General features: G+C 57.9%; 1 protein-coding gene across 1 annotated transcript in view; it reads right to left on the reverse strand.

The window, feature by feature from the left end:
• ASCL2 (achaete-scute family bHLH transcription factor 2) overlaps nt 1-11,288 on the reverse strand; it is a 45,858-nt gene that overhangs the window by 28,153 nt on the left and 6,417 nt on the right. The window contains exon 3 of the transcript XR_011472913.1: nt 633-913. The gene's annotated coding sequence lies outside the window, so the exon portion shown is untranslated. The remainder of the gene's footprint in view (nt 1-632; nt 914-11,288) is intronic.

The following is an 11,288-nucleotide window of genomic DNA, read 5'->3' on the forward strand; positions in this document are numbered from 1 at the left end:
ATTGAACAGTGAACACCTGGTTCACAGGTCGACGCTCAACCCCTGAGCCACGCCGGCCGGGCCTTATGGTCTCTTAACCCAGGAGCCCAGGAGCCCGGAGGGGCCAGGGGCACCCACAGCGTCCAGCCCAAGGACCCCTACTTTGTCCTGGTCACCACACCGCTTTGCGACTGCCGTCTCCAGCCGGGACAGTCAGGACCAGCAGGGCCCAGGGCGAGCTCTCGGGAACGGCTCATCGCTCCCATCACAAGCGGCTCGGCCCCTCGCACCCCCGCGTTCTGACTTGGGGGACCTGGCACTGCTGACCGGCTGCTGCGGCCACACCTGCAGGACCCACGGCCGTCTCGCCACATGGTCCCAGCCGGATCCTAAGGTCGTCTGAGGCCAGGCACCACCCCGCCGGTGGCCCCCCTCCAAGGGACGGGGTGAACGGTAACGGGGTCACCCCTCGGCCTCTTCCCACTGCGGCCGGGGAGGCAGCCACTGGGCAGCACAGGGCTGGGCGGGGGAGGCCGCCCGTCGGCCTCGAGTCCTGAGAACCTCCCAAGAGTCCAGGGGCCCAGCGTCACCGGGGACGGGGGACGGGGGGCTGCCGGGCCTGCCCGGCGACACGACCCTGCAGACAGACTCACCCGGTGCCCAGCACAGGAGTCGGTGCCCACCTGGGCGCAGGGGGAGCCAGCTGCTGCGTCTTGAAGGAAGACGGGCGGCCGGCCGGAGGACGCAGCGCCCACACGCAGGACTGGCGCTCAGACGCCCCATCACGGCTTCCTGGGGCTCCATCGGCGGGACTGGGGGCCCGGGTCACAACGCCCGGCCGCCCGGCTCCGTCCGCTCCCATCCCGCTGGACGCCGGCACCCGGGCGGATCGAGGGAGACACAGAGGTGGGCACCCAGACGCCGCCTGCGCTGCCTGTGAAGAGCGAGATGGGCAGGGGTCAGGCCCTGGAACCGGTGATGCCGGGAGCCGCGGGCGCCCAGGGTGAGGCGGGTGGGAGCCGGGCCCGACGCACGGCACCCGCCCTCCCCCCGGACGCTCGGCGCCCGCCCTCCCCACCGACGCTCGGCGCCCGCCCTCCCCACAGACACACGGCGCCCGCCCTCCCCACCGACGCTCGGCGCCCGCCCTCCCCACAGACACACGGCGCCCGCCCTCCCCCCGGACGCTCGGCGCCCGCCCTCCCCACCGACGCTCGGCGCCCGCCCTCCCCACCGACGCTCGGCGCCCGCCCTCCCCCAGGACGCACGGCGCCCGCCCTCCCCACCGACGCACGGCGCCCGCCCTCCCCACCGACGCTCGGCGCCCGCCCTCCCCGCCCGACGCACGGCGCCCGCCCTCCCGCCGGACGCACGGCGCCCGCCCTCCCGCCGGACGCACGGGCAGCTCCGCGGGGCCTGGGCGTGGAGGGGGCTGGGGCGGTGCCGCCGTCCTCCCGCCTCGCCCATCATTCAGGAGCGAGGTCCCCTGTGCCAGGCGCAGACGAAGCTCCGACAGCCCGGCCGGTTCACGGTGCCCCGCGGGGAGCCCGGGAGCAGGGAGCCGCGCGTCTGCCTCCGCCCGCGGTGCCTCGGCCCGCGGTGCCTCCGGTGCTGCCGCCGGACGGGACCCGCCTCTCACTGGCGCTGGCGCAGGGCGTCTGGGCTGCGGGTCACAGGTCACAGGTCACATCGCGGCTCCCGGGTGTGCTTCGCCTCTGGCGTCCCCTCCGCTGGCTTCTGGGGAGCGAGTCCTTCGGCGAGTTGGTTTTTACCTTCAAGTGGAAGTTTCCGGACAGAAAAGTCGGAACAGTCACACAATGGAGGGTTCCGGGTGTTTCTGTGGAGGGTTCCGGGTGTTTCCGGGAAGGTTCTGGGTGTTTCTATGGAGGATTCTGGGTGTTTCTGGGGAAGGTTCCGGATGTTTCCGGGAAGGTTCCAGGTGTTTCCGGGAAGGTTCTGGGTGTTTCTATGGAGGATTCCGGGTGTTTCCGGGAAGGTTCCGGGTGTTTCCGGGAAGGTTCTGGGTGTTTCTATGGAGGATTCCGGGTGTTTCCGGGAAGGTTCTGGGTGTTTCCGGGAAGGTTCTGGGTGTTTCTATGGAGGATTCCGGGTGTTTCCGGGAAGGTTCCGGGTGTTTCCGGGAAGGTTCTGGGTGTTTCTATGGAGGGTTCTGGGTGTTTCTATGGAGGGTTCCGGGTGTTTCCGGGGAGGGTTCCGGGTGTTCCCGGGGAGGGTTCCGGGTGTTTCTATGGAGGGTTCCGGGTGTTCCCGGGGAGGGTTCCGGGTGTTTCTATGGAGGGTTCCGGGTGTTCCCGGGGAGGGTTCCGGGTGTTTCTATGGAGGGTTCTGGGTGTTTCTATGAGGGATTCCGGGTGTTTCTGGGGAAGGTTCCGGGTGTTTCCGGGAAGGTTCTGGGTGTTTCTATGGAGGATTCCGGGTGTTTCTGGGGTAGGTTCCGGGTGTTTCCGGGAAGGTTCCGGGTGTTTCCAGGAAGGTTCTGGGTGTTTCTGGGGAAGGTTCCGGGTGTTTCCGGGAAGGTTCTGGGTGTTTCTATGGAGGATTCCGGGTGTTTCTGGGGTAGGTTCCGGGTGTTTCTGTGGAAGGTTCCGGGTGTTTCCGGGGAGGGTTCTGGATGCAGGATAGTTAACGTTGGCGAGGAACGCGACCGTGATGACAACTCGGGGACCTGTGGTCTCTGCTCTGGAGCCGCGGCCGGCCCCGAGGGATCCGGGAAACAGGGAAATCCCTTCGCTTCTCCAAAGCCCGTCATCAGGCGCGTCCCCCAGAGGCAGCCTCAGCGGGGGGTCGATGGGCCTTCGGAGGGAAGACGCCGGCCGAGGACAGGGCGGCCGTCGGGACTGCTTCTGGTTAGACCGTCTTTGTTCGGACCATCCTGTGGGTGCTTGTGTTTTTATATTTTTTTATTGGTTTTTATTTCATTTTTTTAGAGAGCGAGGAAGGGAGAGGGACGAAGAGATGGAAAGATCGACGAGAGGGGTACACCCATCGGCTGCCCCCCGCACGCCCCCCCGGGGACCGAGCCCGCGGCCCGGCCTGTGCCCGACCGGAGTGGAACTGGGACCCCCGGTTCCTAGGTGGACGCCCCACCCTGAGCCGCGGGCCGTGTGGTTACTTTCCGTCTCGGAGTCGGTGAGACTGCCACGCCGGCGGCCGGTGCGAGCAATGACTGTAACGCAGCGGTTCTCAACCTGGGGGTCGCGACCCCTTTGGGGGTCGAACGACCCTTTCACAGGGGTCACCTCAGACCATCGGAAAACACATCTATAATCACATGTTGTTTTTGTGATCAATCACGATGCTTTAATGATGTTCAATGTGTAACAATGGAAATACATCCTGCATATCAGGTATTTACATGACGATGCATCACAGTAGCTACATGACAGTGATGAAGTAGCAGCGAACATAATTTTACGGTTGGGGGTCCCCACCACAGGAGGAATGGTATGAAAGGGCGGCGGCGTGAGGAAGGCTGAGAACCGCTGCTTTAAAGACCCCCCCCCCCCCCCCACCCTCCGCAGGAGAAACCCAACGCTTGGTGCAGGACGTCCCAACGCAGCTCCGGCCTCTTCCGGGCGCCGGTGCCCTCTGTGCACGAAGCCCCGACACGAGGTTCCTTTTCAAAGGGGGCGTGTGCCCCGGCCGCGCGGCTCTATTGGTTGAGCGTCGCCCTGCGCACGGAAAGGCCGCCAGTTCGATGCCCGGTCGGGGCCCAGGCCCGGCTGCTGGTTCTGTCCCCCGTGGGGATGTGGATGGGAGGCCACCGGCCAACGTTTCCCTCTCACATCGATGTGTCTCTCTCCCCCTCTCCCTTCCTCTCTCTCTGGAATCAAGTTTTAAAAATAAAAGGGGGGGCTTATAACTCCACGTAGGAGCCCCCACAATTCTCCCATCCTTCCCGTAAAGACGCCCAGTGGAACAGGATGGAGGTTTGCACGAGGCCTCGGAGCTATAAACAGGCTGGTGAATCCCCGGCACCCTGAGGCTCCAAATCCCGGACCTGATCAGCCGCCGTCCGGGGCCGCCGGCGTTTGTCCCCAACAGGTTGACGTGGCGTTAGCTCAGCATTCCGGGGGGACGACGTCCGTGCCGCCCGGCTTCCGCCTGGGAAGATGGCAAGTTTGCTCTTCTCTGTCCGTCAACAGCATACGGAGGAGAGTCCCGCCCACTGCCCTGGACCAAGCGCGTCAGACTCAGGCTCCCACGGGCCACACAAACAAGGTTTACGTGGATGTGGCCGCAAAAAACCAAAAGCGTCCATCGTCATAGAAACGTCGGTTTGTTCCGACAGAGACGTGCTGAATGCAAAGGGCTGAAACAAGCGAGTCATCGTTCACATGAAATAATAGAACATTTTAATAAAAAGCAGTATTTTTTCCTGAACATTCACTTACCAGACACTGACTAACAGCACAAATGAATAAGCGTCACGCAAATAAACCTATTTTTCTTGTTCTCTGAAAGCGAAATATGTCCTGTTGCGCACACCAGAACATTCCTTGTGGGCCGCGCCCGCGTGTGGCCTGCAGGCCGAGAGTTTGACGGGCTCGCCTTAGATACTGAACGCTGCCCTAAATGACGCTAAATTCCCTAGATATTCCACTCAGATCCTACCCGTGAGCTATTTAGCTTTATGCTCTAGAACAGTGGTTCTCAACCTTCCTAACGCCGCGACCCTTTAATACAGCTCCTCATGTTGTGGTGACCCCCAATTTCATTGTTACAAATTGAACATCATGAAAGCATCGTGATTCATCACAAAAACAATATGTAATTATAGATGTGTTTTCCGATGGTCTTAGGAGACCCCTGTGAAAGGGTCGTTCGACCCCCAAAGGGTCGCGGCCCACAGGTTGAGAACCGCTGCTCTAGACGATCGCTAAAAGGACGCAGTCTGCCTATCACAACAGCTGGCGGTAAAGGGCCACGGACAGCAAAGGACAAGCTCTGGTTCTGTTCACCAGGTGAACACGTGGGTTCTAATATAGACCCATGGCCCTGGCCGGGAGCTCAGTTGGACAGAGCATTGTCCCAGGACCAAGGTTTCAAGTTCGATCCCCGGTCAGAGCACAGACAGGAATCAACTAATAAATGCAGAAGGAAGTGGAGCAAACAAATCCATGTTTCCAAAATCAATCAATCAATCAATAACCATGGTTACTAATTAACCCTGAAAGACTCAAACAAGAAGAAAGCAGCTTACAGGATTCCTGGGTTTGACTGGATGTTGTCACAACTGGGTTCCAAATTCTCCAATAAGGGCCCGGCCTGCACATGGACCTGATCCAATTCAGTGGGACCCAGAAGGGAAACAAGATATGAAACCGCTAAAGAATGATCCTTTCACAGGGGTCGCCTAAGACCATCGGAAAACACATATATAATGATGTATTGTTTTTGTGATGAATCACGATGCTTTAATGATGTTCAATGTGTAACAATGAAAATACATCCTGCATATCAGATATTTACATGACGATTCATCACAGTAGCAACATGACAGTGATGAAGTAGCAACGAACATAATTTTATGGTTGGGGGTCACCACCACGTGAGGAACTGAATTAAAGGGTCGCGGCGTGAGAAAGGTTGAGAGCCACTGATCTAGAGCTCCCACCCTGGGGCACCGTCATGAGAGAAACTTGAACTCCAAAATTCAGAGGCCGCCACAGGCCTGCAGGCTCTTGTAGCCAGCAAGTCCGGTCAGAAGCCGGGGTCCCCGCCCGGCCTGACGCCGTCTCTGCTGCGGACACCACCTGAGCCAACGGCCGACAGTTACGGGCTCTCGTCCTGTTCAGCCGCCACCGAGTTCTCCTCCCACCCAACACCCGCCAGCCGCCTGGCCCTGGCCCCTGCAGCCAACGGCACTCACGCTGCGCGCAACGGGCTGCACCCCGCAGCTTCGCCACCCGGTTTGCAGGACGAAGACACGCGTGTTTGCGTGTTGCTGACGGGCCCTGCCTCTTCCCAGGGGTGGGGCACAGGCAGCTCCTTGGCGATGCTGACGCCACTGGCTCGCAGACGGGTTTCGAAAGGCTGCGCAGGAACGCGCCCGGATGACATCACGGAAGGTTCTCCTTTACCGGAATAAAACCCGCCCCTGGGCCTCATGGTTCTAACTCGGCTTGTCAATCGGCCAAAGATGAAGTCATGGCCAGTACTGACCGTGGTGGTGGCTGTGCCACTGGGGTAGCTCACACCTTTAGAACGTTTCGGAGGCAGCGAGGCTTCTTATTTCCTTTTGTTTCTTAAAATGTATATGTGTATATATATATATATATATATATATATATATATAAAATATATCTTATTGATATTTTACAGAGAGGAAGGGAGAGGGATAGAGAGTTAGAAACATCGATGAGAGAGAAACATCGATCAGCTGCCTCCTGCACACCCCCCACTGGGGACGTGCCCGCAACCAAGGTACCTGCCCTTGACCGGAATCGAACCTGGGACCCTTGAGTCCACAGGCTGACGCTCTATGCACTGAGCCAAACCGGTTAGGGCTTAAAATATATTTTTATTGATTTCAGAGAGGAAGGGAGAGGGAGAGAGAGAGATAGAAACATCAATGATGAGAGAGAATCATGAATCGGCTGCTTCCTGTGCACGCCCCACACTGGGGATGGAGCCAGTTACTCGGGCCTGTGCCCCAACCGGGAAATGAACTGTGACCTCCTGGTTCATAGGTCAATATTCAACTGCTGAGCCACGCCGGCCGGGCGGGATTCTAAATTTCCTAAGGCAGCCCGTAAAGAATGGAAAACAGGTTGCAGAATTATTAGACGCCGTACAGAAATGAAAACAGTGGGCAACCATCAAAATTCCGGGACATTCTGAAGCAGCCACCGAGGCAGCAAGAGGAAATTGTTTAGCCAATGCTGCGGCCAGACCTGCTTCACCATTCCCAAGGGAGAGGGACAGAGGTCCCCCACGTCCAAGCCGTGAGGCCTCAGGTCGCCCCAAGCTGGGCGCTGTCTGTAACCCCAAAATGGACCCCAATGGGAAGGAACATTCTCAAAAGGGCGAGTGGGTTTGTCTGTCCGTCATCATTGTTTGGGTGGCAATGCAACTGTTGAGGTAAAAAAAAAAAACAAAAACCTTAGCCAAACGTGAACAAATCCGTTTAACTTATTTCGGCTCGTCCTCTCTAAATTGTGGCGGGCCAGCTCAGCCAAGGGTTCGGTGAGCCTGAGGGTGGTGGGGGCGGGGGCGGTGGTGAAGGATGTAGAAAAGACAGAGAGAATAAGCTGGGATCTCCTGTGCCTGGCTGAGGCCACAGAGAGAGGTCCAGAGGCAAGCCGAGCCTTTATTCTATAGCCAAAGGTAAACAAGGTGGTGGTCACCATAGTTACAATGTTCTTGTGAGTTTCACTTGTTTTGGCAGCACTTGCTGCACCGCCCACAGCTAATTAGCTTCCTAGGAAGGATCCAGGGAGCGTCCTAAGGTCCAGCCTAATTATGCCAAGAGGGCTGCGCCCTCTGAGCTGGGACTTGTTTGTGGCTTTGCCAACAGGTCAGTCCGAGGCTTAGCCCCATAGCCGCTCCCTACATAAATCAGTGAACCCCACCAGCCTTGCTGACTGTCTAGACCAGCGGTTCCCAACCTTGCAGCCAAAGTCACAGTCTTGTCCAGCGGTTCACTGGGGGGGAGGGGTTAATCCTCACCAGAGGACTCCCTTATCCAACCAAAAGGTTGGTCATCAATGCATCCTTTGGATTGATTGATTTGTGTTTTCTAAATATATTTTTACTGATTTCAGAGAGGAAGGGAGAGGGGGAGAGAGAGAATCATTGATCTGCTGCCTCCTGAACACCCCACACTGGGGATCGAGCCCACAACCCTGGGCATGTGCCCGGCAATCGAACCTGGGACCCTTCACTCTACCCACTGAGCCACACCAGCTCGGGCCTTTGGGTTGGTATATGACCAAAAGGAGGACGTGTGGACAAAAAGGGGCCGCCTGTTAACCCTGACAAGCTCAGGGAAGGCCTGCACGGCAGACGTATGTGCTCAGAGCCCTAAAGTATGTGATTGCATACGAAGAAGCTAGAAGAAGTCCAGGACAAGCGGAATAGGGAAGCAGACAGATTGCAGCCCCCCAGCAAATCCCATCTTCCCTAAACCAAGGACACTTAAGAGCAAATGGTTTACACGTTCCCCCAACCAGAGGCTGAATAGCTAAAACCACCTGCTCGGGCAGACAGACAGCAGAAATCCAATGAAGTGCCCACGGACAGGCAAGCTAAGATAGTAAAGCTCATGGTGGTGCATCAGCATAAAACTGATGAATATTCTCTGACCCTCCCCTAAGACTTCCCCTAACGCCTGTGGGAGCAGCTGCAGGAGCAGCGCGGCCCGCGGGCTGACGGCTCTGGGTGGCGGTGCGTCCAGTATCCTCCCAAACCCTCCCATCCGGCTGCGCCAGGGCAGGTCCTGCTTGAACCTGGCCCCCGGTGCCGACTGTGGGAACTTAGTCCAAGGTCCTCCGCTCTCCTCTGCTCGCTACTCACAGGTGTCGGGTCTGAGCCCTCTGCCTGGGGCTGGACCTCCGGGACGCCAGGTCTCAGACGGAGAAGCCACGAGAGGCTGTGGGTGTATAAGGATGAGTCCTTGTTGCAGGAGCCAGTGGCCAGATCGCCCTCAGACAGAACAGTCCCCACAGCCAAGTCCGTGCAGGCAGCGGGCACCGGCTGGTGAGCATACCTCTTCCCCATGAAGCAGCGTCCGTCCCTGCACCCACAGCTCCAGCTGAGCAGCCGCACGCTGCCTCCTAGACCCGTGGTCGGCAAACTCATGAGTCAACAGAGCCAAATATCAACAGGACGACGATTGAAATTTCTTTTGAGAGCCAATTTTTTTCAACTTAAACTATACAGGTAGGTACATTGTTATTAACTTAATTAGGGTGCTCCTAAGCTGGCCTTTGCTAATCACGTCCTCAATCTGATGGAGGTACATTCGCTGAGGTCGACCCCTTCCAACTCTCCCACCCACTCTCTTCTTGTGTACTTGTTTCGTCCGTCTCCTGTCGTTCATCCTCTCTGTATGTCCACACCATCTCAACATACCTTTCTCCATCCTCGACACTACATCTTCTTTCACTCCACAACGTTCCCTAAAATTAACTTAATAAACTTTACTTAAAGTTTAAGTCAACTTCGCACCGTACGTGCGCGCCCGCACGTGGTATTTTGTGGAAGAGCCACACTCAAGGGGCCAAAGAGCCGCATGTGGCTCTCGAGCCGTGGTTTGCCGACCACTGTCCTAGACTCACCGCCTCACATCGTAGCCGCACCTGAGCTCCGGCTCAGCAGCTTCTCCGTCTCTCCTGCCCAGCTGCTCTCTCCAGCAGACTTCTCCCTCCATCCCAGCTGTTCTCTCCAGCAGACTTCTCCCTCCATCCCAGCTGCTCTCTCCAGCAGACTTCTCCCTCCATCCCAGCTGCTCTCTCCAGCAGACTTCTTCTCCCTCCATCCCAGCTGCTCTCTCCAGCAGACTTCTTCTCCCTCCATCCCAGCTGCCCTCTCCAGCAGACTTCTTCTCCCTCCATCCCAGCTGCTCACTCCTGCAGACTGCTTCTCCCTCCATCCCAGCTGCTCTCTCCAGCAGACTTCTCCCTCCATCCCAGCTGCTCTCTCCAGCAGACTTCTTCTCCCTCCATCCCAGCTGCCCTCTCCAGCAGACTTCTTCTCCCTCCATCCCAGCTGCTCTCTCCCGCAGACTGCTTCTCCCTCCATCCCAGCTGCTCTCTCCAGCAGACTGCTTCTCCCTCCATCCCAGCTGCTCTCTCCAGCAGACTGCTTCTCCCTTCATCCCAGCTGCTCTCTCCAGCAGACTTTTCCCTCCATCCCAGCTGCTCTCTCCAGCATTCTTCTCCCTCCATCCCAGCTGCTCTCTCCAGCAGACTTCTCCCTGCATCCCAGCTGCTCTCTCCAGCATTCTTCTCCCTCCATCCCAGCTGCTCTCTCCAGCATTCTTCTCCCTCCATCCCAGCTGCTCACTCCAGCAGACTTCTCCCTCCATCCCAGTTGCCCTCTCCAGCAGACTTCTCCCTCCATCCCAGCTGCTCTCTCCAGCAGACTTCTCCCTCCATCCCAGCTGCCCTCTCCAGCAGACTTCTCCCTCCATCCCAGCTGCTCTCTCCAGCAGACTTCTCCCTCCATCCCAGCTGCCCTCTCCAGCAGACTTCTCCCTCCATCCCAGCTGCTCTGTCCAGCAGACTTCTCCCTCCATCCCAGCTGCTCTCTCTATACTCCAATAGACTTCTCACTCCAGCCGACTCCAGCCAACTAGCTGGTCAGTACCTACTTTTACGCTATTTACAGAAAGAAGGCTTGGTGCCAGCAGTGACATCAATCATACTGGCCACAGAAGGGCACAGTGTGCCGTGTGGCCTTGCACCCGCTCACGGTATCTTGGCCTGATTAGGATTCCCAGGCTCAGAGTCCTGAACATCCTGTTGAGGCACCTGCCCAGCTCGGCCTGTGGCCATTCTGGTGTGTTGATAACAAGGTCTCTGTGCTCCCACCGGCCTTGACTATCCGGGGACCTGGCATGGTTCCCACAATGCCCACCTTTTATATATATATTTTTTATTGATTTCAGAGAGGAAGGGACAGGGAGAGAGAGAGAGAACCATCAATGATAAGAGAGAGTCATGGATCGGCTGCCTTCTGCACTCCCCGTACTGGGGATTGAGCCTGCAGCCGGAGCATGTGCCCTTGACCGGAATTGAACCTGGGACCCTTCAGTCCGCAGGCTGACACTCTATCCACTGAGCCAAATCAGCTAGGGCTAAACACCATCCTCGAAACCCCTGAAAAAGAAGGTCCTAGGGTGGCCCTTTCCTTCCCCCGCTCCTCACACATCTCCTAAACTTCAAGGGACCCCATGAAACTTGCAACCAGGGGAGCAGCGGGCAGCGGCAGCTCATCCCGGGCTCACCCCTGAACCCGACTTCCCAGTGAGCTAGAGCGGCCCGGCCTGGGCTCACCGGTGGCTTCTTCTTCGTGCTTCCCTGTCCTGAGTGTGTTTTCTGCTGCAGCCAGTAAGGCCTTGCTTGCTTCCTTCAAGAAGACAAGAACCGCCCTGGCCCGTTTGGCTGAGGATAGCGCATTGGCCTGCGGACTGAAGGGTCCCAGGTTCGATTCTGGTCAAGGGCATGTACCTCGGTTGCATGCGGGAGGCAACCAATCGATGTGTGATGTTTCTCCATCTCTGTCTCTGCCCTTCCCTTCCTCTCTCGAAAAACCAACGGAAAAATATCCTCTGGTAAGGGTTA

This window comes from Myotis yumanensis, unplaced genomic scaffold (genome assembly GCF_028538775.1).
Source record: "Myotis yumanensis isolate MYYU_CA2020_CCGP unplaced genomic scaffold, mMyoYum1.0.hap1 SCAF_10, whole genome shotgun sequence".
Taxonomy (NCBI): domain Eukaryota; kingdom Metazoa; phylum Chordata; class Mammalia; order Chiroptera; family Vespertilionidae; genus Myotis; species Myotis yumanensis.